Here is a 27,599-nt window from a genome sequence, read left to right as displayed (position 1 = left end):
TACCAACTAAAAGATGAAATGTACGAAATATAACGAGAAGAAACATAACATAGTTCTGCTGGGGGCTCAGCACAACACACCCCTCAAATAAAACTAAGCACACCAGAAATTAAACTAAGCAACCAATCCGGTAGACACTGCATTAGAACCACCATGAGCAATGACACTGCCACCTTACTCGGAGTCCTCGTCCACGTCCTCGACTTCGTCCTTGTCCCTCTTCCTCTTGGGCGATACTTCTTTGCTTGAACGGCACACTTGGCTCTTACTCTTCATCCAACCCTTGTAGATATTGAAACAAAGGTAGCCATCCATTGCAGCGTAGTGGATGTGGTCCATATCTAGTACATAACACTGCCATGCATGACGATGAAACATGTACGGAGGTTTCTCTAGTTTACCGTATGAAGGATGAACCATGGCTCCTGCCAGAGTCAGCATTGAAGGCTGATCAAGGGAGGGAACCAGCCCTTCCTTCCGGAGGTCGAAGAGGTCGCCTACAACGAGGCCTATCCGACCCAGGATTTCCTTGTCGTTCTACAGTAACGAATTTGACTCGGCCGCCCTTGAGGAACTTCTTAAATTCCTCGCACTCAACGTCGACATGGCATATGTGGTAGACCAAGCATAAGTCATGCATGCAAACCTGGATCACGGCGGGCTTCTTCTTCTCTGCCTCCTTTAGTTTCTTCTCGCTTCCCAGGACTGTGGTGTACTCAACATCTAGCCCAGCGACCCACTCATCATTTGAGTTTTCGAACATGCGTTTGAAGCGAGCAAGGCATTCTTTCACCGTTGCAGAAGAACGGGTGTAGATGACGTCGAACTCATCGCCGGTGATGGTTCTAACCTTGTACTCACCGCCGATCATGGAGATTTGGGACGCCATGGATTTGGGAGGAGGGTTAGGATTAGTGGAACTGCCGTAATGTGAAAGGACGGGACGACTAGGAGCGGTTTATCGATTGTAAAAATGTCGAGTGGGGGGCGCGTGCGAATGGCAGGGTAGTGGCTTGCCTGGTGGATAAATGGATTCATGCACAGTACTATGGGGGGCCAATTAGATGTCATGTCTACTCGACGCCCAATTAAATGGCTTTCGATGTCATGTCAAGCGTCGGGAAAATTACAGGTGATACGAAGCTTTCCATTCTCCCATGATACGGGCTTCTGAGAGCCCTTGGATCTGAGTTCGTACGGTTGCATGGCGTGATTCTAGACCTATGGGTGAATATCCTATCCTGGAGGGTTATTCTGCAAATTTTCAGCAACTTAGCATGCGACCGTTTGATCTCAGATCCAAGGGCTGCCAGCAGCCCGTATCATGGTCGCTCCTACCATGACTGTCGCCTCGCTCGCGCGGTCGCGCCCTTGGAGATTTAACACGGTGCGTTAGGCTATCTGATGTTGGCATGTCATACATAGTCATCACTTAGTCACTCATACAACAAGGTTAGCTATAAGGTTGGCTATAAGAGTATTTTTTTGTTTACTTCTCTCTATCTCTTTCTTCGTAGTATTTATTGCATTTTCCAAGGAGTGACCTCTTCCAATGAAATGGTGCTTAGATGAGGTGCTATGGGCATTAAATGGCTTAGCAAATCAAGTCCACAATGCATACGTGCTTAGTTTTTTATTGCTAAGTTTGCTTCATCTAGGTACACACGCTTAGCACCGTTTCTTCCTGGGGTCACCAAACTAGTCTCTCTCTTCTTAATTAACTTGCCACATCAGACTTTATGCCTATGTGGCAGGCTTAGCACCTGTAGGATCAAGTACAATAGTGGGCTATAAGCCCTCTTTACATGGCATTTTTGCATATGTGGGGGAAAGAGGCAAGGAAAAAGTGGAGGAGTGGGCTCTCAAGCAAGAGCCAGCCTCTACATGGTGGAGCATCGGGAGAGGCACCTGTATGGAGGTGGTCAGGAATCGGGAGACTCAAGCCGGTCGTAGCGCCGCAGTTAAAATGATAATGGCGAGTCAAATCACCGGGCCCCACCTGTCCAGCAGTAACTCACTGTCAAATCACACAGCCCTATGTTTGCAGCAGCCTACTCCCTCATTTTCTTGCGTCTCTGTCGAACCGACTAGGCGGAACTGCCCCGCCTACCGCGCGGGAAACCCCCGCCCTCGACTTTTAAATAGTACAGTATACTAATTTTGTATCCATGGATTGCTCCATGGAGCAAAGCCTCAAGAAAACGGCAGTACACATGTATGGAGTATACAGCATGCCCGTCGCGTTCGCGTCGCACCCCGGACGGTCGGTCGGTCTGGCACGCTGCCCTCCGAATGGAACGCGCATCATATTGCGTTTGCACACACATGTGGGACCGCAATTGGGAACCGACCATAGGCACACTCCCCGGCCCAGCAAGTCGGCTGAGTTAATAGAAGCACATACTCCACCTTGGTACCTGGACGATCCCTGCAAGACACGGAAGATCAGTTCGTCCATGCATGTGACCAGACTCCAGCAGACACGCCCGGATTGGCTATCGTCTACATATCGTGCAGGCTGTGTTGTACAAGGTTGTAGTTCTGGTGAGAAATCTAAAAAAAGGTTTCTTGTCATCTCGCAAAATTAGGTGTCATGTGCTTCGAATCACTGCGAGGGTTAAACAGTGACAACTGACTTGGGCTAGTCATTGGGGGCACATGCACGAAGATTACTCGGCTGCCATATAGGTCAAGCCGGCTATGTTAATTAGGACATCTATCGACGGACCCCTTTTCTATGAGTTTATCTTTAATTTGAGCTTTGATCCTCGTCTAGTTTGTCCGTCGGGATTCATCTTGTCTCCTTTGGGCAGTGAGGTTATGATTTCTTGTCATGTGGCATTTTTTCGTGTTATATGTTATAATCCGGTGCTTCAGATCAAAATGATGACAACTTCGCCTCCAGGGCACGTGCATGAAGACTTCTGGACAGTCATTGCCGAGGTTAAGCCGGCTCCGACCGGTAGACAAAAGAAAACTAGTACTCCACTATATAGGCAGGAGCCTCCGCGCTTGCTTGCTAGTGTTGCTCTCTTCACATTGTCTCGTCCTCTCCAGATCTAAACACGACAGCGGTGGCCACACTCTCTCTCTCTAGTCACCACTGGTCACAGATCCAGCCGGATCCTCCCCGCCGGGGAAAGTGAGAAGGTGCAACGTTCACGCGGTCGTCCTCGGCGACGGCTCTTACCCACTGCCGGCGCGTCCCGATCAGCGTGCCTTGTCGTTCTCTCCCAAGCATTGTTGGCGAGGGAGGGCCTCCCACCCCTTCTTCCTCGATGTCGTAGTGTGGGCAGATCCGGCCTCCCGCCGCCCACCTAGCGACATCCCGGCGACCCTCAGGTATAACTTCCTTCGAAACCGGCCTTGCTCTACTTCCCGAGCTCCTGACGTCACTGCATTTGTATCTTTTACTATTTCTCAGTCCGCCTCGTGTAGATAGGATCGATCGGCTATTCGAAAACCACCTAATTTTTTACTGTTAATAGGTAAAACTAGTTCATGCACTCAAATTTAGTAGTACTTGGTTCAAACAAGAAAGAAAGGGGCTGGGGGTGGGGGAAGATTTGTTACCTGAATCTAGGACTTGGTCGAAAGAGGAAATAATGGGGGCGAAAAGTAGCAGAGACTGGCTATCCAACTGGTCTCTAGGTCTAATAGGGAAATAAAGGGAACGCAGTACAAACTCAATATAAACCCGATCTATTGGTTGAAAAAGGAAAGAAAGTGGGGACTGGGGGACAAGTCAACAGAGTAAGTCCAGCACTAGATTTGCTAGACTCACACAGTATAAGGTGGGTATATACCGAACAAAAATGGGACCAACCCAGATATCCTCTTTTGATGTTTGTTGCCCCGAGCCGCTCTTATGTAATGCCACTGGTAAAATGTAGCAGTCGCACTATTAAAAGTAAGGACACGTTAAACCAATGTTGTTTTCAATGTAATGCCTCCAGTAATATGAATCAATGGCACTTTTTTGCATGTCCTGCTAAATTTCCCATTAAGATAAGTTGCTTCTTTTCGTTAGAGATGCAGCTGTCCTGGTCCGTCTACTCTCCAGGAGCTTCACGACCAACCTTGATGTTGCTCAATTTTATTGCAACTAATGAAGAAGCTCAGTGGGTTTCGTTTTCTGATGGAAATGGAACCGGGGTTGGAGCCCTTTTCTTAAAAAAAGAAGAAGCTGCTAGCTCATGGGACATTGCTTCATTTTAGGTGAACTGCACCAAAAGGTCCCATGAATTGAATCATCCATGTTGGTGACTGGTGTCATCCCTTCCACGATGGCGTTGACTGCAGATATGGTTCCCATCATGAGGTATGTTCCTTTTTGGTCTGACCGTTTGCCAAAGATCTTGCATGTTGATCCTCCTCTTGTGCTACTGTTTTGGCACTGCCATGATAAAGCAGTAATGTTATTATTTTGCACCTTAATCTAGTGGCACTATTAATTTGAGGCAATGTTTTGGCACCGCTAGTGCCACTATTTTTTTATATATCGAAAGAGGGGGTTCCCTCCGATTTCATTAAAGAAACCCAACCATAGAGAACCATTATCCAACAACATCTCAGTGTAAACGGGCAGTTATGCAACTACTACTAGAACGGACTGAGTACTAGCAGGAGACAAGTTCACCACATAAGCTAGGCAGCTAGGGGGACGCAGCACCAGCTCGACCAAGTTTGGATTACATCCCAAATTCTACCACAGAAACATCAGGGGGAAGACAGGGACTGAAAGAGCCAGCTTCAGCATCCCAGTCTAAGCACCCCCGGCCTTCATCCTTGCGACGCACAGTACACCTCGTTTGCCACCTGCTCGACCCTAGTGTCACTGAAAAAATGAAGTAATAATACAGTTAAAATAGAGCGAGTGTCCTCTCTATCATTTCATTTCCAATGTAGATAAAGAAAGTGCTTCTCTTTGTTAATGTATGTTTCATCAACTAGTCCCATTGTTAATGTTTAAGCATTTCTGCAAACTGGGGTGCTTAATTTTAGTTGATCTGCACAAAAATAGAGATTTGAATGTCTCAAGGCCCCTCCTTGTACTACCGCTGTACACTGAGGTTCATCACTGGCAGAAGGTATATCGGGGAGACTTGGGTTGATTTCCAGTATGATGTAATATTTTCTTCTGTTTATTAGTGTATGTTTCATCAACTAGTGCCACTATAATCTAATCACGCCTTTTCATTATCTGTGCAAACAGGGTTATTCAGCTGCATTTTGGTGGAACTGCACAAATGTACGGATGGATTCGGCATATATGCAGAGTGCGAGGTGCCAAGTAAAAATTACCGAGGAGTACATCGCCGCCCTCATCGCCGTCGTCTCACTCTTTCGCATACATTGCCACATGGCCCTCACCGTCCTCGAAATCTCCCACTCATTGTCAAACCAAGTAAGGATCTCCTTCAACTTGGCTAACTTTGCCTGGTCGCCGCCGGCGATCTGCCAGATTCGCCGCTGCATCCCCTCCATAGATGTCCTTCTGAGTGGTCCGGTGCTAGCTTTGGAAGATGGGAGGAGAGACGGTGGTCTTGCAATAGAGAAGAGGGAGAGGCGAGATGGTAGTTTTGGAATGGAGATGATGGAGAGGAGAGCTTCCCTGCCTTTCGGTCGCTGACAGGTGGGCCCCGCGCTTGGTGGGACCCATGTGTCAGTGTCTCAATGGCAAGATGGGCTACGTCAGGGGATCCTCGTCCGAGGAGAGAGGAGGTGGTTTTGCAATGGAGAAGAGGGAGAGGCGAGATGGTGGTTTTGGAATGGAAATGATGGAGAGGAGAGGAGGTGGTTTTGCAATGGAGAAGAGGGAGAGGAGCGTGCGGCAGCGATTTAGGATTGGACGAGAGGGCCGGCGCGCTGTGACTGGATCAAAATCAAAATCAGTTTACCCTTCAATTAAGAAAGCGACCCCACATTAACTAGTCTCCCTTTTATTCTGGGTCATAATTGACCATGATTTTCGCAAATAAAATATATGTTATACGTTGCAAAAATAATATAATTTGAAAGTACATTCAGATACGAACCAAATGATACAATTTTTGGTGACATGCTTTCACATTTTGCTTGTCAAATACATTACGTGGTCAAACTTTGACCCAAAATACGCAAAACAAAAAATACTTCCAAGACCAGCGCCGCTCTTCCGCTCTTCTCCTCTTAAACCACCGCCGCTCCTCTCCTGTTCCAATTTAAATCCACCGCCGCTCCTCTCCTGTTCCAATCTAAATCCAGTGCCGCTCCTCTCCTCTTCCACTTCAAAACCACCGCCCCTCCTCTCCTGTTCAAATCCAAAACCAGCGTCGCTCCTCTCCCGTTCTAAACCAAAACCAGCGCTGCTCCTCTCCTTTTCCATTCAAAAATCACCGCCGGCGAGTGAAGGTGCTGTGGAGAAGTAGATCGATGGAGGAGTACAACCGATACGTGAGGATCGCAGACCGCGACCCTGTGAAGCTAACTAGGATGTTGGAGATACAGTCTTGGTTTGACAACAAGGACCAACTAGCGGCGACGGCGACATCCATGGCCAAATATCTGCAACAAAGCGAAAAGGTGGCGACACTCCCAGAGGGAGTCGCGTGGGAGTACATAGAGATGCTCCTCTGGGCCATGGAGCAAACAAATTCACCGAATCCGATCGTGAGGGAGCGGTGGTGGGAGTATTGATCCCAGATGGAGCATCCACCAGAGATTGAAGGATTGAGCATCTACAGGGTGCCGTTTGTGAGGGTGACGTGCCAAAGCGAACCGATGGAGTCTTCGTCGACCAAACCCAACTGCAAGAGGAGAAAAACAGTTGGCCCGACGACGCTTCCCCGCCATCCTCTCCCTTGCCGTTCACATCGTCTCATGGGGCGGCTGTCTGCCGCTGAGGAATAGAAGGGATTTCCCCACCACCCCCCCAGACCAATAGTCGGGCAGGTTGGGAATTGTCAGGAGGAGCTTAGGGTTGTTAGTATTTGCAGGTTGTGAATTGTGTTTTGTGTTGTGTATTTTGAGAGTACTTTCAGATATGAATGTCTTTTGAATTTCAGATTTGCAGTGTTTTTTTACCAGAAACAGTAGGAAAGGCTCCTACTGTGTAATTATATTTAATAAAAGGATCTGTACAAGGTGAGTATTTACATCATGGGGGGAGGGGGAGAGGGCAGACCACTTTGGGTCCCACCCAGAAGAACTAGAGAAAGAGGGGGGGCCTAGTGCAAAGAGTTTACAAAATTCCGAACTAGAGACCTATTTGTCTCTTTGACCCTATGCTGCAGAAGTACAAAGTCTTTCTTGAATCAATCAAGCCACGATCGGAAGGAAGGATCTATTGATCTGAAGTGTTTGTTGTTTCGTTCCTTCCAAAGGCTCCACGATGCCACAACAAAATTTTCAAACAGCATGGGCGTGGGGTGGTTTGTTTGTTGGTCTTCAATAGCTTGCACCCTATCCCCAAAAGGTTCCTAGTTGATGTCCAGGGCTTGCCAACATTGCTTACTAAACGAGCACGTGAAAATCATGTGCTCCACTGTTTCCTCGATGTTGCGCCCACACAGTAGACAGTTGTGGTCATCACCGATGTTGTAGTGGCGTCTTTTCAGCATATTCCGGGTGTTCAGCCTGTCGTGGAGGAGAAGCCATGCAAATACTTTCAACTTCATAGTACATTTAGATCTCCATAGCCAGTGAAAAACTTTATGAGCGTGGACCTCCAGAAAGTAGAAACGGGAGTAGTCCGTTGATCTGTAAATAGATTTGCCCCAAACATAGTTCCAGACATCCGAGTTAGAGATCATAGGTTGGAATGATGAAGCGATCGTTTGAATTTGCCGGGCTTCATGAAATGCTTGGGGGGAAAGTGCCAGGTGAAAAGCCAATCCAAGAGACGTGCTCCCCAAGAAATCACGGACAGAAATATCTTCATTGATTGCATATGAGTAAGCCCGAGGATGAGAGTCTAGTAACAGTTGATTAGTCCAGAGATCTTTCCAAAAGAGGGCGGTGGAGCCACACACAATATTAACATGAGAAATGCCGCGAAATGTTGGCGTGAGCTTTAGTATATCACGCCACCAGAAAGAACCAACCGGATCCATTGCATGTGGGATTTTCTGATCATAGTATGTGTCCCAAGTAAGTTGTACCCATGGAATATCCAGTTTGTTATAAAAATTGTGTAAGAACTTCAAGAGGAGAGCTTCATTCTGGATCTTGAGGTTTATGACACCAAGCCCTCCATTCTTCTTAGGTTTACAAACCATGTCCCAGGCAGCAAGCGAGTTGGATTTCTCACCTTGGTCAGTTTTTTTGATCCATAGACATCTTCTCCTGATTTTGTCCAGTATCTCAATGAGTTTAGGTGGGAACTTGAGTGTACACATAGCATAAATGAGTAGGGACGTGACTGTGGTGTTGAGCAACATGAGCTTCCCAGCGTACGACATGAGTGAGAGCGTGGAGGAAAGATTTCGTTCCACAATACTAACCAGAGGCAGAAAGTCAAGAAGTGTTGGTCGGGAGGTGCCTAGGGGCAGGCCAAGGTATGTGAAAGGCATTGATCCAATAGAGCATCCAAAGACAGAGGCAATATCTGCAGCCAATCTCGGGTCCAGGTTGATGGGTACTAATGTGGATTTATGGAAGTTGATCTTCAGGCCAATAGACTGGGCATAATCAGATAGAATGTTCTTGATGATCACAGCTTGTGTAGGGCATGCAGGCATGAGAAGTAACATGCCATTGGTGTATTGGACAATCGGATAATCCATACTACCGTTGGAGGGGAAGGGTAGGTGAATCAGACCTCTTCTGAAGGCATCGTTAATAGCTGATTGCAGAAGATCTGCAGCGAGGACAAAAATGAGATGTGAGAGGGGGTCTCCTTGTTGGACTCCACGTCTGCAGTGAAATTGTCGGCCTGGCACACCATTGAGAAGAATAGAAGAGCGGCCTGAGGAGAAGATCGTTCTGATCCAAGATAACCATTTTTCATTGAAACCCATGTGTTTCATAATGTTAATCATTGCTTCATGCTCAATGGTGTCGAAGGCTTTAGCAAAGTCTAGCTTCAGGAGCACAATTTGTCTTTTGGAGGCCTGGCATTGATGGATATACTGAAATGTCCAAGCCAGACAATCTTGGATGGATCGCCCTTTGATGAAACCGTATTGGTTGTGATGAATGATGCGTAGGATCACCTTTTGTAGACGATTTGCCAGCAGCTTAGTGATAAGTTTGAGACAACAGTTAAGCAAGGTGATCGGACGAAAGTCATTAACTGTGGTTGGTGATCCATTTTTGGGAATGAGAGTAATAAGGCCATCATTAATACTTTGGAGATTAAGATCACCAGCGTGGAATTGAGCGCACAACGTATAGAAGTCTTCCTTGATAATTTGCCAACAAGCTTTAAGAAATAAACCACTAAAACCATCTGGGCCCGGGGCTCGATCCGCAGGCATTTCTTGGACAACCCCATCAATTTCATCCTTTGTAAATGGGTCGGTGAGGTGATCAAGGTTGGCAGTCGGTTGAATAAGAGCCGGAAGATCAAAGCGCATTTGTGTGGGATTGGACGTACCAAGCCTCTCCGTGTATGCATGAAACAAGAGAGCTTCTTTGCCCGTATGATCCTCAACCATCAAGCCCTCATCATTTTGGAGTAAAGCCACATTGTTCTTCCTATACCTCTCAGTGGCAATTGCTTGGAAAAACTTGGTATTTTCATCTCCGAATTTAACCCAACGAATGGTGCAACGTTTTTTCCAATACTGTTTTTGATAGTCCAACAGCCTGAGCAGGTGATGTTTGATGATCTTACGGAAGTTGCATTCAGGGTTGGTGAGAGGTCTTATGTTTTCTAGATCGTCCAACTCAGTGAGCGTTTTATTAGTGTTCTCAATTGCCACTGATAATCTAGAGATATTCTTGCTCCATACTTTGAGTGCTTGACGCAGGAGTTTGAATTTTCGGCAAGGAACCGTGGCCGCATTGGAGGAGTTGATAGGCCGAGACCAAACCTTCTTAACAACATCCATGAATCCAGGATGCAACAACCAATATGCTTCAAATCTGAATAGTTTGGCACGGGGGATTTTTGTCTCGATGGTTACCACGCAAGGAGTATGATCTGAAACCGGCTTGCAAAGAGGTTTGAGAATTGTATTTGGATAGGTAAGCGTCCAGTGCAAAGAAGTGAGGAACCAGTCGAGTTGTTCTAGCAACGGATCTTGTTGCATATTGCTCCAAGTATACAGGCGTCCTTTGAGTGGTAATTCAATTAGATTATGTTTACGTATAATATCATTGAAAGTGCACATATCGTTGGGGTCGCCACCAGGTTTGTTACGGTTATCAGGGCCACGGATGAAGTTGAAATCACCAAGGAGAAGGCAATCATCATTTGATCGAATATCCATGTCATACATCCACTGAATGAAATCCTCCCGGGCCGGACCAGTGCATGGGCCATAAACATTGTATAGAGACCATGACTGTGCAAAAATGGTGCTGCTGAATTTGACACCCAACACAAAGTCATTCGAGATGACCATATCACCAGAAAAGACAGAGCTGTTCCAAATAGTAAGGATGCCACCCGCGGCTCCTCAAGAGGGAACAAAATCAAATTTATCGAATCTCTTCGGGCAACAAGATTTAATAGACGCCAGATCAACAAGAGGTTTTTTAGTTTCCTGAAGGCAAACTATGGCGCAACCACTGACAGAGATAGCATTAGAGAGAGCTAGAAGTTTTTTTGTCTAAATTTAAACCACGAACATTCCAACAGAGTACATTCCAGTTACGCAAAAGGGGCATAGTGAAGAACCAGGAAATTACTCCAAGGAGGTAGCTTCCTCCCCGTCAGTCGCTATCTGATCGTCAGGGATTGCAGCAGCGAGCAACGCCTCTTCCGTGAGCTCAGAGGGAGGCACAGCACATCGGTTGATGCCGATCTCCTGCATCGTGCGAATGGGTGTGGGAGGAGGGGCTTGGACAGGTGGAGGCGCAGAGGAGCTTGAAGCAGCAGACGGAGTCTGTCTTGGCTTGACCTTGGAAACAGGAGCTCGAACATCAGAAATCTGTGGCACTCTGAAACCATCATATCTAGTGGAGCGAGTACTGCACCTAACTTCAGTAGTGACCAGTGGAACCTGAAACTTGGAGCGACGAGTGCGAGCCGGAGATGGGCCTGGATCTGGTAACACTTGGGCCAAGCCCAAATCAGTTACTTCACAGGGTTGAGTCATAGCAAGAGGCCCAGAGGTTGAACTTTCAGTTGGCGCCAAAGCAGTATCCTCCTCCTCTGCAGCAGTAACAGACACAGCTGCCGGTGGGTGTAACACAACTTCTTCAGGGGGGGCTTCTTCATCAGACAAGAGCTCAGAGATCTGAACTGAAGAAAGCCTTGGGGGCATGTTCAGGATACGTGTAGAGAGACGAACCAAAAACCTAGCATCAGCAGTGCCCACTTGGAATTCCGTGGTGGGGACAGTTGTTTGTAGAGCAAGCGGGGGTAAACCATATCCAACAATCCACGGGCCATAAGCAGCAACAACAGACAAAATAGAGCTAGAGAGGTATGCCGTAAATGTGTTGCGGGGAATTATGTCATTCATGAACACATTGGCCAGATCATTACCTTCCACAGAAATGCTAACACGAAGATTATCAACAGAGACAGCAATATCAACAGGAATGACTTCATGTCTAGCAGGAAGCACCAGCATAGTATTGTCAGGTCCGTGAGCAGCTTGGACTGACCCAGTAGTGCTGCCGTGAGAACTTGATTCCCAAGCAGAGTTCAGACTGTCCGAAATGTTGTCCTCGGGCAGAATGCCATCTTGAACGCGTAGACCCTGAGCCGCTAACCAAGCTTGAAACTTAACCAGGGCGGCAGGTAGTTGAGGCGCAGGAGGTTCAGGCCAAGCATCCCACTGGGCGTGTTGAGGAGCATCAAGATGGGCAGCATTGTGAGGGCCATTCTCATTGGCAACACCATTCTGAATCAGCCAGTTTTGTAGCTGCTGTTGGTAGAGTTGCTCGGCAGTAAGGCCGTCCCCAAACATGGGGTGAGGGATACCATTGACAGGCGGTGGTTCTTCATCTCCAACAGGAACTTCAGGGTCATGGGCATTCCAGTCTGCTCCCTAAAGAATGAAGACTGCAGCAGTCCAGCAAGCACGGTCCCCTCCCAACTGACGGACAACAATGCTCTTAGGAATCAGACGCATATGAATGACCTGGACCTTGATCCGCACGACACGACGGTCGATATTGGGGTTATTCCAAGAGACCAGACGGCCATAGTCATCTACAGAATGTTGCAGGTAAAAGTCTGTCTAATTGTCATCAGGAAATCCGATGTACATAAGCCAAACCACTAGACCATAGGTAGTGGTGCGCATGTTCAGAGCCGCATTGTGGCGCACAAAGGAAACTACTAGATCTTCATCATCAAGCCGGAAGGTGGTGTTTACTGCAGTATCTCTGATGAAGGAGTTGGCAAATGCAAACATACCGATGCACAGGGGATGGTCAGATGTTTCGGTGGTGTGCAGACCCGCTTCATGTAGAAGACCTTCAATAGTTTCGCGGAGTCCCTCCCGGAGATGTAGTGGCACGAATCTGCTCACCTCCGCAATAGCCAGAAAGCTGTTGTTGAGCGGGGGGGGGTGGGATTGACGGCCATGTCGGCACGAATCTTGCGGTCCGCCGGCCCAGGCTCTACCGACCAGCCGGGCGACAGAAAGGGAATGGGGTTCACCGGGTAGTTGGCCATCGTGGTTTGGGCGGCGGAGGGGACGAGACAGGCGATGAGATCGTTGGTGGGTGGCGGAGCAGCTAGAGCAGAGGGTGCTGCCGCATTGGGAAGCGAGGCGGGTGGAGGGGTGGAATGCGAGTAGTCCAGGGCGGTGGAGAGGGTTTTTGGTCTCCATTGCCATCCCTGGGCCCATCGACGCCGCAGTGTTGAGCTGTGACACCCAAAATTTTTGGCCTTATTTTGTTTATTAAAATTTTGCCAGGAAATAAAACTTTTCTAATTTGTCAAGTTTTACCTTTTGTGATTTTGGATTTTTGCCTCTAGTGGGAGAAACCTTCAAGGGTATTGTTGGACTTGATTTCTCTCCATAATAAAACCTTTATTTATCAGTGGATTTAAATGTTGCAAGATTTATTTATTCAAAAAGCTTTCTTTCTTTAAAATGATTCCTTTTTGCATTTGGGGCCTATTTGCACTACAACCACTTGTCAAATGCTTTTAAAAATTCCACCAAAATTTGGGGATGTCATGTGATGTTTCCACATCAATTTTATGCAAAGATACCTTCTGGCCATTGGAGATTTTGAGCTCTACACCAATTTTTCCAATCTGGTCCAGTAGGCACTTTTACACTGCAACCCATTTAAATTTTTCTTCAAAAATTCTTCCAAGTGTTTGGAGATGACAGTGGATGCATACAATTCATCTTCAAGCAAAAACCCAATGATGTTCTTTGAAAAATTTGAGTGGATCAACCTCTTTTGCATTCTGGTCCAATTTGGTGATTTATACTGCAACCATATTTTTCCTTTCTCTAGTGACCCTGAGCTTCCTCCTACTTGTAGCCCTCCCTACCAAACTCTTAAGTCCAGGAGATTGGGCTCATTGGGGATTTTGAAGTGCATGTTCTAAACCCCTTTTCTTTCTGCCCAAAACTGGAGTTTTGCAAAACTTGCACTATCAACTTCCTGTTTTTGCCAAACTGACCCTACCACCATCTCCTGTGTCTAAGGAGGCACTGATCTGGAGTTTTTGGCCACTCCAAGAGTTGCCTATGTGCATCTGGCATTCTGTCGAACACCTGGGGTGCATAGTCAGTTTTGGCAAGCTCTCTGATTTGCATTGCGGACTTGAACCCCTGGCCTATCAACCTTGTCCACTGAGCTCCTAGCCACCCCTACCCTTGATCTGTGCTTTGCCAGCTCCACCCTCACGCTCTAGACCACGCTGGCATTCCGTCGAGCACCTGCCGTGCGTGCTCTGGGCGCGCCCAGAGCGCACGTTTTGCACGCGCGCGCACTACGCCGACACGCCGCACTGCCGCGCGCGACGTGACCCGACCCTGGCTCCCTCTGCATCGCTGAGCCGCGCACTAGCCGCCCCCTGCTCCACGATCCCTCTGGTGCCCGGCTGCGCCGCTGGCCGCGCCCTTGGCGGCACGCCGGCGTCGGCAGCGGCCTCTGCCATGTTCGGCACCGCCCAAACCACGCCAGCGCGCCAGCTGCCCCGGAGCACAGGTCGTGCTTATCCTCCTGCCTGTCGGAACGCGTTCGTCGCCGCCAAGATGCCCTGCACCTACAGCAACGGCTGTCGCCGGCGATCCTATCTTCTCCCGCCACGGAACCCGCCTCGTCACGCTATATAAAGGGTCCCCGAGCCCCTCCGAGCACTCACGCGACTTCAGGCACTCCTCGTAGAGCTTCCCGCGTAGTGAATCGACCTGTGGTGGCCGTCTCCCTCAACTCCGGCCAGCTCGGCCGCCGCTAAGCCCCAGCGCGATTCGTCGCTGCCGGCCACCCTTTTGCCAATCCAGCGCCACCAAGATCTTCCCCGTAGTCTTGCGAAGCTGCCCAGCCGCCCAAACTCGATCGGAGGTCACCGGAGCACAATAGTCACTTCACCACCGCAGCTTCCTCCGCCGCGGAGCTCGCCGCCGGCGATTCCTTCCACCTCCGACGACCCTTCAACCACCCAAAGGACCGCCTCGGTCTAGCCATTCCATCCCCGCCCGCAGATGCCCTCGAGGTGCCGCCGTTCGTCGCCGGTGATCGCCGGAGCCCCGCCACCATCGGGCAGAAGAAAGGAGATGGAGGGAAGACCAGTCAAACCTGACCAGTGGGCCCTCTGGACCCACTGTCAGCGACCCGCGCAGCGCCCTCTCTCTGTTTAAGTGGAGGCGCAAACCCCCGAGTGCGTTTCCTCTGCTGCGAAAGCGTATTTCTGCTGAAGCGCTTTCCTTTTTTCTGGTTTTATTTAAAAACAGATTTGACCAAACTTTGACTGGCTATAACTTTTAAAATAAAACTCCAAATGAGTTGATTCTTTTTCCTACCTCTCTCAAATTTCATCTAGTTTATTTTAAGATTTATTTCAAAAATATTTCAGACAGGTTTTGGCACTGTGTTTGAAATATTTGTATTTGTGTATTTTGCAAAATAGGATTTTTGGAGGAAAAGGAAAGCTTCCAATAAGTGCATCCTTTGCATACTCTTGAAGGCAAGCATTTCTGAACTCTGGCATAATATTTGTTGTGGTGTTTGGATATGATCACAGCACCTTTTGTCTTGGAGTATAAGTGACAGTTTATGTATCGATGTAGTCTCGTGCATGAGTGCACTTTGGAGTTGTTTGTGGCCAGCAATGGATACCCTGAGGATTTGGATCGCCCTCGTGAGCTTCTCTTGCACACCGGTAGGAAGCGGGAAAGTCGTGGTCTTGGGTAGACACGAGCTTGTCCCTAATCCCTCGTTGTGACGAGTATGCCCGGCATAGCATGGTGAGGCTCGAGGAGTGGTGATTTATTTCACTAGTGGTAATATTGTTGGTGGATACTTGGATCACCTGAGTCGGTTGTAGACTGAGTCTTGTTCAGTAGCTTCCTTTTGTCGGTACCACCACTTGTCCCTGCAGGGGACAGGGTATGGTTCAGTAGGTTGTCAACCCCTTTCCAAAACACACACCGTACAGAGAGGCCGTGATGAAGGTCCCGTGGCCACGGATTAAAGCCTGTCATTCGGTCCGGGGGCATGGGTGTTTTCGGTTGTAGCCGAAGGGGATAGCTTCCCCAGTTTGCGCGCGGTATAAATTTTGTGATCCCATGCTACGTCGAGGTTGTAGCCTCCCCACTTAGAGTTTTGCTTGGCAGGTGTCGTGGGTGATTCCAGGCACTGGTGAGTTAAGCTGGTGTGTGCAGGTCAGGCGTGTTTTCAATCAAAAGACCGTAGACGGAATTAGTCCCGAGAGACTGAGTAATCCCGTTACTCGTGGAAAATGGTACTCCCTCTGCAGAGGATACATCCTGTTGGATAGTCATGTTCTTGAGTATAGGACCACAGTCCGGGTTAAATCTTGTTAACGGTATTCGGATGGAGAACGATTTAACTAGAACTCAGTAACGGTATTCGGATGGAGATACGACTTGACTGAATTATCGGTTTTCGGATGGAGAAACGACTGTACTAAATATTGTTTATGATTATGGCACCTTTGGATTATGATCTTTATTGTTTTGGACTAACCATTTATATTACGTATATTATTGAGTATCCCTGGGATGGTTCTACCTCCTGGATATTCACTGTGATTATTCTTTTATAAGCCCTTTATGTGGTGTCGCTCAGACGCCCGACTGCGGCATTATTATTTCTGCGTTTTCCGCTCGAGGAGTCTTTCAGACACTCGTTTGGCACCAGTATTACTATTCTGCAGTTTCCGCTCGAGGCGTCATTCGGACCCTCGCTTGGCACTCAGTATTTTTACTTTGAATTATTTTTACCACATGGGTGCATCTTGGTCTTTCGTATTCTTCGTGGCAGATGCGTGATCTTTTTTTTTAACCCGGAGCATGTTTGATATATTATACCCGTGTTCTTAATGTTTGCGAGTACATTCAAACGTACTCACTGGCTTGTCCCTGGCTATTGTCTTGGCCAGATTGCCTTGCGTGGAGGTATGCATCGCAGTGACGCCCTCGGAACCTACGCTATTGACGTTTGCAGCCTCGCGAAGATAGGAGTTATCCTGGTCAGCTGTTCTTGTGGGAAATGGAGTCCCATAGACGCAGATGTTTCCAACCGCTTTCGCCCTCAACCATTAGAAACCAAGTGTTGTGCTCCCAGGCCTAAATGGTCTTGTACTACATATTTTTGTTCCTTGCTTGGAATTCTTGTATCAAGTTGGTACCTCATCAGCTAACAGTAATCCTGGGGCTGGTGAGCACACATGCCGTTTTTTTGGGAATTTATATCCCAAAAATCCGGTCGTGACATGAGCATATGAAGTATTTTATGAATTCTAGACATCTATTTTTAGCACTTAAAAAATGTAGTTTCGTAGGAGTATAAAAGTGCAGACAATGCGATTCTCAGAGAAGAAACTGCAAGTTTCAGTTTCAGATAAGAAACTCCAAGTCCAGTTTCAGATAAGAAACTGCAACTTTCAGAGGCAGAGCATTTATATTAACACGGCCTTTTCAAACAGTGTTAACATCATGCTAGAAGTTTTATTCATGGTTGAAACTAGAACTACTAGCCAGTTAACATCATGTTGATCAACATTCATGCATAGCACTTCTTCATATGATGCACAGTCAAAAAGATATGCTATTTTCAAAATGCCCACACAATGTCGAGTGTGCGAAAAATAGAGAAAACGAGGGACGAAGTTTTGGCAAGTGTAGGACGTGGTGTGCGTAGATGACAATTGGGATCCACATGTCAATAAAGGCAGAGGCAAAAAAATTGGAGATATTTCCTCTGCACAGGTGGAATCGAACCCGGGCGGAACAGCTGTCGGGTAGTGTCACTCGGCCACTGGGCTAGTTCAGTTTTTCGTTACTAATAAGGCACTTCCTCAGGTTGTCGGATCTCCTCCTGCGCCTTTGTGCACTCACCACGACGCTGTTGTCTGCCGTTGTGAACATGCTGAACAAACGAGAGGAATCTGGAGAGGAATGTACGTGGAGAGGCGGACAGTCGGGACCCACCAGGTCTATGGCCGTACGCAAGCAAGTGCCTCATCGAAAAAATACTTCCTCCTAATGCTATACTGACGTTGGGGCCCACGGGTTTGTCAACATAGTTACATTTTTTTAGGTGCTTCAACATAGTTACTATAGGAGATAAATTCACAACGAACCCGGGGAGCTGGTAGGTATCATTTTATTATCACTGGGGCAACAAGTATCAGCTGGGTTTTGGGCTGCCCCGTCTAGGCTTTCTTTTTTAACATGCGCACGACCTCGGATGGGAGGTCCATAAGGTTGTTTGTATTTTCTTGAGGGCCGTCATGTATCGACCGGCCTATGGACCTCCCATCTGAGGTTTTATTTTTCCTGAAACATCGGCAGCCCAATTTATGTATTTTTTTGAAGAAAACGCAGAGGTTTGTTCTATTTTTCTATATAAGAATAGGAACGCCTGGTCCAACTTATGTTTCCCTTCTAACTATATTATATATATTTAAATTATTTTATATGTTATTATATATTATTGTTATTGTCATCATATATTTACCAGATACTTACATATGTAAGAAAACAATATCCCACATCTTGTTAACTTATAAAAATAATTTCTTAACAATAAAATCCTGGATTTTTTGGCAACGAAAATCCTGGTGATTGTGTACAAAAGCTTGGTAAGATTTAAGGACCAATGTAATAATAAATCACTTATTATTTAAATATATATATATAACAAAATGCTCAGCCCCTGTTTATTTTTTGATAACATTGTTGCGTCCACCCCAACATTATAATTAGAATCAGCCCAGCAAAATCGTGTATTTCGAGAAAGTGCAAATGGCCTGTAATTTTTTAGGAAAAACATAAATGGGCCGCATGGACGCTACATTATTTGTTCACCCAGCCCAGCTAATGGACTGTAATTCAAAAAAAAGATCAACTGGACTGTAAATTCTACCCTGCAAAAAAAGACTGTAAATTCTGAAAAAATGGGTTGAATACGTGCCACATTTTTGGAGGCTGGAATGTGGGCCAATAGGCCGAAGCCAATGCATGCCATTGTCAACTTAGTCAACAAATGATTCTGACATTGTTAGCCGTTGGATTTACATCCAACGACCGGCATCCATCTTCAATCTCTCGTCTTCTTCCTCCAGCGCCACCGGGACCACCTGCTCCCGCCTCCTGCTGCTAGCAGCTCTGCTTAGCACGCTTCGCCGTGAAGCGCTACTCCACCGTTGGCCAGGCCATCCCTCCACCCATCCACACCTCATGTTCTTTTCCACCGACTGCCGAACCACACCGCACCAGCACTAGTTCACCCTCGTACACCTCTCCATCTGCGACTCTACTCCCGCGTCTTCCCATCTCCGGCTCGTTGCTGTCCGGGGCCTCACCGTCGTCCACCACCTTGGATGCGCTCGGCGCGGAGTGGTCAACGAACGACACCATTAGAAGTAGACTGTGCGTGGAGAGGCTGACAGCTGGGTCCATGGCCGCACGCAAGGAAATGCCTCCTTATTACGCGCAAAATAATGATTCCTCCACCTGACAGCTGGGACCCACCGGAAGGGCCTCTGTATTTCATGAAAAAAATGTTCCCACCACTGACAGGTCGGACCCACCAGCTATATCTTCGCACGCAAGGAAGTGCCTCCTTATTACGCACCAAAAAATGAATAATCCCCCTGCTAGTTGGGACCCACCTTGGTGGGAGGCTTACTTGTGGGCCTACTAAGTTGACGGGGACGGAGTGCTTTGTCAACTTAGTCAATATGAACGATTCTAGCTCCAGTGACCGTATGATGTCCATCCAGCGGTCGTAGTGCTTCTTCAACCAATGGTCTTGTTGCTCCAGCCACCCAAAGCAGCGCCGGTCGTGCCGCATGCTCCTGCCTCCCGTGGCCGGTTGTGCTGCCGCGGAGGCCTCACCGCCCCCTACTATTCCCACCGCTGGCCAGGCCATCCCTCTACTCACCCACACCCCCTGTTATTCTGCGGCAACGTCAGCCTCACACCACAATGAACCAGTGAACCCTCGTACTCCTCTACGCGTAGGCATCCACTGCTGCATCTTCCCCGGCTCCGCGTCGTCCCTTTCCTAGGCCTCGCCGTTGTCCACCGCCCTGGTGCTCTCGGCGCGGCGCGGTCAACGTGGTCAAGGAACGGCTTCCATCGGACGTGGACTGTACGTGCAGAGGCTGACAGCTGGGTCCACGGCCGCAGCAAGGAAGTGCCTCCTTATTACGCGCAAAATAATTATTCATCCACCTGACAGCGGGGACCCACCGGACGGGCCACCGTATTTTGCAAAAAAATGTTTCCCCCTGACTGTTGGGACCCACCAGCTACATCTTCGCACGCAAGGAAGTGCGTTCGGGCAAAAAAACGATTCGCCCCCCTGACTGCTGGGACCCACCAGCTACATCTTCACACGCAAGGAAGTGCCTGACAGTCGGGACCCACCTGGTCGAAGCGTACGTAGCGTTGTCATTCTGGTCTCGAACGTGTATGTACATACTGGTCGATGTAGAGGCGCGCATGTAGCATGTACACGTACGTACAGCGGCCAGGGTGCAAAAAAGTAAATACGGCCACATACGTACATACAGGAGGGGTCTCGAACGCCTACTCGCGCGTACGTACGGCCAGAGCTCGTGTACATGGCTAGGTCGGAATGGAGAAACAGCGTCGTCGTCGTGTTCATGGGGAGCCAACCTGCTGGGTCGGAATGGAATGCGTCGTCGTGTTCATCTGGAGGGCTTGGACGGAACAGCCGATGGAAACAAGGCCTGGCGTACCGCAGAACGGAGGAAACGGCCTTGTGTTTGACCGGCCACGTTCGAAACGGGATCTTGTTCATCGGGAGGGGTCTGGCGTACCGCAAAACGGAGGAACCGGACCTCCTACGGTCGAAACGGGGGTCCTGTTGATCGGGAGGGGTCTGGCGTACTGCAAAACGGAGGAAACGAACTTGTGTTGGAGCGCTACGGTCGAAACGAGGGTCCTGTTCATTGGGAGGGGTGTGGCGTACCGCAAAATGGGACTCCACGGGATACTGTTCTTCTCCACCGTCGACCCCCTCCAGCCTCCACGGGCTACTGTTCATCCACCGTCGACCTCCTCCAGCCTCCACCTGTGACTGTTCATCCACGGGCTCCTGTTCATCCAGCCTCCACCGTGCGCTACTCCACCGGCTACTGTTCAACCAGCCCTCTCCACGGGCTCCTGTTCAACCACCCCTCCATGGGCTACTGTTCATCCAGCCCTCCACCGTCTACTGTTCATCCTGCCCTCCACGGGGCGGTCCTGTTCATCCTGCCCTCCACGGGGTCCTGTTCATCCAGCCCCAACCGGCTCGACCGATCGGGGTCCTGTTCATCCAGAGGCAACACCACGGGGTCCTGTAAATCCACCCCCATCGGGAACTGTTCATCCAAACCCCCCCAGCAACGCTCACTGTTCATCCAGAGGCAGCATCGATCGGCTTCAGTTAGCAGCAGTAGCGAAGGAATCACTCGATCGGGTTCAGTTAACAGCCATCGATCGATCGCTCGGGTTCAGTAACGCGTAGCCTGCAGTGTAATCGCTCGGGTTCAGTTAGAGCCCAACGCCTCGCACCCACGCGCGTGCGTGTACGAGAGAAATGCGCATCGCTCGGCCCCGACCACCCACCCTAACCGGGAACACCCCGATATTTTCCTCGCCCTCGCTTCTACCACGGTTTTTTCCGTCATGGATGGCCCAAAGAATGTCATGCAGCTGCGTCTCCGGCCCGCCCAGGACGAAAAGCCCATTTTCTGTCATGATTTTTTGTCATAGAAGTAGGACCCCACCACATCTATGATGATACCGGGTTTTGTCACAATTATCGTCATAGAAGTGTCATAAGTATGACAGAAAAGATTTTCGTTCGTGTGACGCCCGGATATTTAAGCTATAGTGAACCTCTGCTAATGATGCCATGTCACCTCGATTACTGTTCTTAATCTCGCGTTAGTTCGAAACCGATTCAAATTCGAAATCAGAATTAAAGTCAAACATAAAAGTTTTCAAACATAAAAACTGAAATGTTCCTCATGTGGAAAATATTCATTTGTTAATATTGGTGGTGAACCAACATAAAAAAATGTTTAAATGCCCTAAACTATCCAAAACTGTGGCCAACAACCCTAAATTTTATCATTTCTATTTAAGCAAAATTTCAAATGAATTCAAATACCTCTCAAACTTTTTGTGGGAGTGCCTAAAAATGCAACAGCAATTTTGGACCAAGTTCCATATTTTGCAAAAATCATTTGATGGCTTAAATAAATACAAGCAGTGCATATTAAAAGAAAAGGCAGAAAACAGAAAGATTTTAGAAAAGGAAAAGCGGTAGAGGAACTGCTACTGCTGCGCCGGGCCCTAGTGGCCACAGTGCAGGCCCAGCCCATCCCCGGTCATCCCCTTGCTCTCTGTTCACCAGGCACCCCGTGGACGCAGGAGCATCGTCCATGGCCGGATAGCCACGGGGCGGCCATCCCACGCCTCCCCGCCGTCTCCCTGCGTTGGATAAGAATGCCCTGCGCCCCCTCTGTCAACCCTAGGTCGCTAATCCCTTTCTCCCGCTCGCTCACTCGCTCTCCCGATCCGGAGCTCACATTCGAGCTGCCGTCGCCGCGTCAACGTCGATGCCGTGCACCGGAGCCTCCCCGCAGCGCCAGAAGCTTCCCACGAGACGGCCCCCTTCGTCGTCGTTCTCTACGGCAACCGGCTCTTGCTGGAGCGACCCGGAGCTGCCGCCATCGACCCCTCCTCTTCGACCATGGACGTCTGCTCCGCCTCATCGATCTGCTACCTCCGGTCCTCCCCGAACCACCCCGAGCTCGCCATCGCCTTCCCCTCGGTGAGCCACACCCATTCCCCCCTTTTCCCCCTCGGATTTATTGTCGTATGAGCCCCACCCCCGAGCTCCTGCCGCCACGACCGAGGCTTGGTCCCGGCCGCGCCCCTCGTTGGTGTTGCTCCTGCTGTGTCGCCTCGCTCGTGCGCGCCTAGCTCCGCCGCACCCCACGGTTGTGCCCGCGCCCGCTGCCGCCCAAGCTTGCGGCCCCGCCTTCCCTCCCGCGCGCCCGAGCACGGCAGGAGCGCCGCTGCCGCAGCAGCACTTGCCGCCCGCCTTAGCCACCTGCCCGCGCCGCCGGCGCCTAACCGCGTCCGCCGCCGCTCCCACTGCGCCCAGGCCGGGCCCCGTCCCGCGCGTGGCCTCGCCTTCCCGCCGGCTGCTCCTGTTGTTGGCCATGGCCGGCCATGGCCAAGCAGCCATGCGCGCATGTGTGAGTGCGTTCTGTGTGGTGTGCGTGCGTGCGTGCGTGTTCTGGGTATGAGGCCTATCCAGATTAGTTAGTACTACTAATTAGATTAGTTTAGGGCTGCTACTTTATATATTAATTAAATAGCCTATGGTTTTGTGACAGGTGGTCCCTCACACTAAATAACCCATTAGTTAAAAGGCCAGTCAATGACATCTGGGACCAACTGTTAGATTAATATGCTAAAATTAGATTAAAGATCTAAGTCAATGACACGCGGGACCCACTTACACTATTCATATGTTGACCAGTCAACCTTTGACTGGGTCAACCCAGCTCACTGGTCCCACCTGCAAGCCATAGTTGGGTACACATAGCAGTTTTGCTATTGTTTTTGAATTATTAATGAACTCGAGAAAAGCTTTAAAACTTTGAAAAATCATAGAGAATAACCCGTAACTCGGATGAAAATACTTTGTACATGAAAGTTGCTCAGAACGACGAGACGAATCCGGATACGCAGCCCGTTCGTCCGCCACACATCCCTAGCATAGCAAACTCGCAACTTTTCCCCTCTGATTCATCTGTCCAAAAACGCGAAACATCCGGAATACTTTCCCGGATGTTTCCCCCCTTCGCCGGTATCACCTCCCACCGCGTTAGGGCACACCTAGCACCGCGTATTGTCATGGTACGCTTTGTGTTGCTTTGATTGCTCTGTTATTTATTGTGTTCCCCCTCCATTACTTCTTTCCGGTAGACCCCGAGACTACCGGCGACCCCCAGTTCGACTACGGAGTTGACGACCTCTACTTGCCAGAGCAGGCAAGCCCCCCCCCCCTTGATCACCAGATATCTCCTATTCTCCTCTATACTGCTTGCATTAGAGTAGTGTAGCATGTTACTACTTTCCGTTAATCCTATCCTGATGCATAGCCTGTCCTTGCTTCTACTGTTATTACCTTTACCTGCTATCCTACTGCTTAGTATAGGATGCTAGTGTTCCATCAGTGGCCCTACACTCTTGTCCGTCTGCCATGCTATACTACTGTGCCGTGATCACTTTGGGAGGTGATCACGGGTATATACTATATACATTATATACATGACACATGTGGTGACTAAAGTCGGGTCGGCTCAAGGAGTACCCGCAAGTGATTCTGATGAGGGGGCTGAAAGGACAGGTGGCTCCACCCCGGTAGAGGTGGGCCTGGGTTCCTGACGGCCCCCGACTGTTACTTTGTGGCGGAGCGACAGGGCAGGTTGAGACCACCTAGGAGAGAGGTGGGCCTGGCCCTAGTCGGCGTTCGCAGATACTTAACACGCTTAACGAGATCTTGGTATTTGATCTGAGTCTGGCCATTTGGTCTATACGCACTAACCATCTACGCGGGAGTAGTTATGGGTATCCCGGCGTCGTGGTATCAGCCGAAGCTCTTCTTGATGTCAGCGACTGAGTGGCGTGCGCCGCATTGGACCGTAAGCTCGCGCTTGCATTAAGGGGGCTAGGTCTGCTTCCGGCCGCGTACGCAACGTGCAGGTGTGCATAGGGCGATGGGCCCAGACCCCTGCGCGCATAGGATTTAGACCGGCGTGTTGACCTCTCTGTTGAGCCTAGGTGGGGCTGCGACGTGTTTGATCTTCTGAGGCCGGGCATGACCCAGAAAAGTGTGTCCGGCCAAATGGGATCGAGTGTGTTGGGTTATGTGGTGCACCCCTGCAGGGAAGTTTATCTATTCGAATAGTCGTGTCCCTCGGTAAAAGGACGACCCAGAGTTGTACCTTGACCTTATGACAACTAGAACCGGATACTTAATAAAATACACCCTTCCAAGTGCCAGATACAACCCGGTGATCGCTCTCTAACAGGGCGACGAGGAGGGGATCGCTGGGTAGGATTATGCTTTGCGATGCTACTTGGTGAACTTACAATCTACTCTCTTCTACATGCTGCAAGATGGAGGTGGCCAGAAGCGTAATCTTCGACAGGATTAGCTATCCCCCTCTTATTCTGGCATTCTGCAGTTCAGTCCTCTGATATGGCCCTTTACACATATACCCATGCATATGTAGTGTAGCTCCTTGCTTGCGAGTACTTTGGATGAGTACTCACGGTTGCTTTTCTCCCTCTTTTCCCCTTTCTATACCGGATTGTCGCAACCAGATGCTGGAGTCCAGGAGCTAGAGATCCCGAAGATGATTCTGCATGGAGTTCGGCTTCGAGGAGTAGTTAGGAGGTCCCAGGCAGGAGGCCTTGCCTTTACGATCGTTGCTACTTTTGTGCTAGCCTTCTTAAGGCAAACTTGTTTAACTTATGTCTGTACTCAGATATTGTTGCTTCCGCTGACTCATCTATGGTCGAGCAATTGTATTCGAGCCCTCGAGGCCCCTGGCTTGTATTATGATGCTTGTATGACTTATTTATGTTGTAGAGTTGTGTTGTGATATCTTCCCGTGAGTCCCTGATCTTGATCGTACACATTTGCGTGCATGATTAGTGTACGGTCAAATCGGGGGCGTCACAAGTTGGTATCAGAGCCAACTGTTTGTAGGAATCCCCCTTTCCAACTCCTTGGCCGAAGTTGAGTCTAGTCATTGAAAAAGCTTTTACTAACATGGCCGTGCGGCTTACGGGCCCACGTCGCCATTGGATGGTAGTAGGATCTTTTATTCCTCGACCTTTACTCTGGGACTCTGATCTCTCTTCTATTCGGGCTAAGTGAATTTTGCTAAACCTAACATTAGGGTCTCGTTATCACTTTCACCCGGAGAGCCCCTTATTACTGATGATCGTCTGCTGCACGTGAAGACCCTGAAGATACTCTCCGCTGATAACCCGAGAACTTGTGTTCATCGCTTTTGCAATCCCTTTCATCGATAAACTCCTATGGGTAACCACGTATACTCGCCATTCATACAATGTTTCCCAGTTGATCTTGTTATTACAAGATACCCCGAAATTCTCTCTGTTGTTCCGAGAATCCTTTGAGCTTACTGCCTTGATGTTCTTTGTCACCTGAATACCCCTACGGGTAATTTCTCGCCCTTATCGAGTATCCGCTCATCCCCAGTTGTTCATGTGTTTCACGATGGTTTTTGAAATACTATTCGATCCTCCAAAATTCCTCAGTAGCTTATTGCTCTGCAATACTTGTCTGCTTGCATTATGGATGCTTTCCATATGTCTGGCTATATTCGTTAGTATCCTTAGACACCGTCATTTTGATCCTATTGATTCAACATGAGTGCGAATGCACGCAATCATCAGTTGATCCTTTTAAATTATCTTTCTGGCTCAGACGTCATTTTGAACATGAGCTGGTTCTCGCCAATCAAATTGTCGTCGATTGTGCCCCTAAGTCTATTGAACTTATCCATCCTTGATCAGAGCGTCTGTATCTGATCCTTCGCTTTGTAAATCATAATTCCTTTGCGATTTGGCCCTAAGTTACTTAGTTGTTTCTATAATCCAAGGTCCTTGCATTGATTCTTCCTCTGGTTGTGTGCCGATACTCACATCAGATCCTTTATGGACCATCAGAACCTTGTTGGATTTTATCCGACAACGTCCTTCATATTCAATCACTTTGGAAGTTCTTCTCGTTTTGTCACCCATGCTCTACTATCGAGCTTGAGTTATTTACTCCTGAAGTTTGCAGTATATCTTTCTACGATGCCCCGATGGGTTGAACCTATGCCTTCCTTAATCTGTGTGAACCCGAAAGATTTCGCGGGACATACTTATCTGGTATTGCACCAAGTAAAACTTTCGACAACTAATGTCATTATCAAAATACGAGAGGCGAATGGAAGGTTATGCATTGAAGAAGTGGGAGTCGACCTTGAACCTTTGTGTTCATGCCCATGGACACGATGTAGATCCTATCATGGAAGCTTCTTATAATAATAGCTATTTCCCTGGTATAATATCATCTGGTATCGGTGAATTGATCCTTTGCAATCGTGGTTCCGACCATGTTTCTCCTTGATTCCGTTTCTCGTGCAAGTTTGAGCACTTGTCTTCTGCAAAGCAATACCCTAGTCCAACCTCTACCTTGATCTACCGTCGAGTATTACCCTCTGGTATCTCGAGAATATCTATGAACTGTGTTGCATCTTATGAGTCTTCATCAACTATTATTTCTCACTAATTCCAATTTTTCCAACGGGTTCTGAGTTGTTAGAACCCCTCAAGGACACCGATATGTGAATCAATTCCGCACTCCGATTCAATAACTCTAAGTAATTTTTGTTGCTTACGAGTTTAATAATCCTTCAAGTCATTCCTAGCCTGCTCGGCTATGTCATTATCGTGCCGATTTTAACCGTGCTACCTGGACCTTCCCAACGCACAAATTTCGACAGTGAGCTAATCTTGCGTCGATCTTCCTCGTCATATCACTTCTCCTTGAACTACAAACTTGATTTCGAGTTTGTGTCATACCCATGGTTCCAATAACCTTTCGCTTTCATCATTCCTTTGACTTGATGTCATCGTCGATCAATTTCATCTTCTTGAAAACCTCTCGACAAATTTGTCGTGATCATTGTCAACACTTTGACTTCTTCCAAGTTGCGTGTC

Source organism: Triticum aestivum, chromosome 6D, assembly GCF_018294505.1.
Source record: "Triticum aestivum cultivar Chinese Spring chromosome 6D, IWGSC CS RefSeq v2.1, whole genome shotgun sequence".
In the NCBI taxonomy this organism is placed as follows: domain Eukaryota; kingdom Viridiplantae; phylum Streptophyta; class Magnoliopsida; order Poales; family Poaceae; genus Triticum; species Triticum aestivum.
Note: the sequence above shows the minus strand (reverse complement) of the source record.